General features: G+C 38.1%; 1 long non-coding RNA gene across 1 annotated transcript; it reads left to right on the forward strand.

Moving 5' to 3' along the window:
• Nucleotides 1–111: 111 nt before the first annotated feature.
• On the forward strand, nucleotides 112–782 carry LOC145719014 (uncharacterized). The gene is made up of 2 exons (XR_014142140.1): nucleotides 112–589; nucleotides 702–782. It is a non-coding gene; the product is annotated as an uncharacterized LOC145719014 (long non-coding RNA).
• The last annotated feature ends 960 nt before the right edge of the window (nucleotides 783–1,742 follow it).

The following is a 1,742-nucleotide window of genomic DNA, read 5'->3' on the forward strand; positions in this document are numbered from 1 at the left end:
TGATAAACCCCTGGCCAGACTTAACAAAAAGAAAAGAGAAAGGATCCACATAAATAAAATCCTGAATGAAAGAGGAGCGATCACAACCAACACTAAAGAAATACAATTATAAGAACATATTATGAGCAACTAAATGCCAGCAAATTAGACAATCAGGAAGAAATGGATGCATTCCTAGAGACGTATAAATTACCAAAACTGAACCAGGAAGAAATAGAAAACCTGAACAGACCCATAACCACTAAGGAAATTGAAGCAGTCATCAAAACTCTCCCAACAAACAAGAGCCCAGGGCCAGATGGCTTCCCAGGGGAATTCTACCAAACATTTAAAGAATTAATACCTATTCTTCTGAAACTGTTCCAAAAAATAGAAATGGAAGGAAAACTTCCAAACTCGTTTTATGAGGCCACCATTACCTTGATCCCAAAACCAGACAAAGACCCCATCAAAGAGGAGAACTACAGACCAATATCCCTGATGAACATGGATGCAAAAATTCTCACCAAAATACTAGCCAATAGGATCCAACAGTACATTAAAAGGATTATTCACCACGACCAAGTGGGATTTATCCCTGGGCTGCAAGGTTGGTTCAACATCCGCAAAAATTCTCCCCAAAACACTAGCCAATAGGATCGAACAGTACATTAAAAGGATTATTCACCACGACCAAGTGGGATTTATTCCTGGGCTGCAAGGTTGGTTCAACATCTGCAAATCAATCAATGTGATACAATACGTTAATAAAAGAAAGAACAAGAACCATATGATCCTCTCAATAGATGCAGAAAAAGCATTTAACAAAGTACAGCATCCTTTCTTGAACAAAACTCTTCACAGTGTAGGGATAGAGGGTACATACCTCAGTATCATAAAAGCCATCTGTGAAAAACCCACAGCGAATATCTTCTCAATGGGGAAAAACTGAGAGCTTTTCCCCTAAGGTCAGGAACACGGCAGGGATGTCCACTATCACCACTGCTATTCAACATAGTATTGGAAGTCCTAGCCACAGCAATCAGACAACAAAAAGAAATAAAAGGTATCCGAATCAGCAAAGAAGAAGTCAAACTCTCACTCTTTGCAGATGATATGATATTCTATGTGGAAAACCCAAAAGACTCCACCCCAAAACTGCTAGAACTCATACAGGAATTCAGTAATGTGACAGGATATAAAATCAATGCACATAAATCAGTTGCATTTCTATACACCAACAACAAGACAGAAGAAAGAGAAATTAAGAATTCGATCCCATTTACAATTGCACCCAAAGCCATAAGAAACCTAGGAACAAATCTAACCAAAGAGGCAAAGAATCTGGACTCAAAAAACTATAGAATACTCATGAAAGAAATTGAGGAAGACACAAAGAAATGGAAAAACGTTCCATGCTCATGGATTGGAAGAACAAATATTGTGAAAATGTCTATGCTACCCAGAGCAATCCACACATTTAATGCAATCCCTATCAAAATAACATCAACTTTTTTCAAAGAAATGGAACAAATAATCCTAAAATTTGTATGGAACCAGAAAAGACCCCGAATAGCCAGAGGAATGTTGAAAAAGAAAAGCAAAGCTGGTGGCATCACAATTCCGGACTTCAAGCTCTATTACAAAGCTGTCATCATCAAGACAGTATGGTATTGGCACAAAAACAGACACATAGATCAATGGAACAGAATAGAGAGCCCAGAAATGGACCCTCAACTCTATGGTCAACTAATCTTCGACAA

Source organism: Leptonychotes weddellii, unplaced genomic scaffold, assembly GCF_054177405.1.
Source record: "Leptonychotes weddellii isolate Sample4059 unplaced genomic scaffold, ASM5417740v2 HiC_scaffold_28118, whole genome shotgun sequence".
In the NCBI taxonomy this organism is placed as follows: Eukaryota; Metazoa; Chordata; class Mammalia; order Carnivora; family Phocidae; genus Leptonychotes; species Leptonychotes weddellii.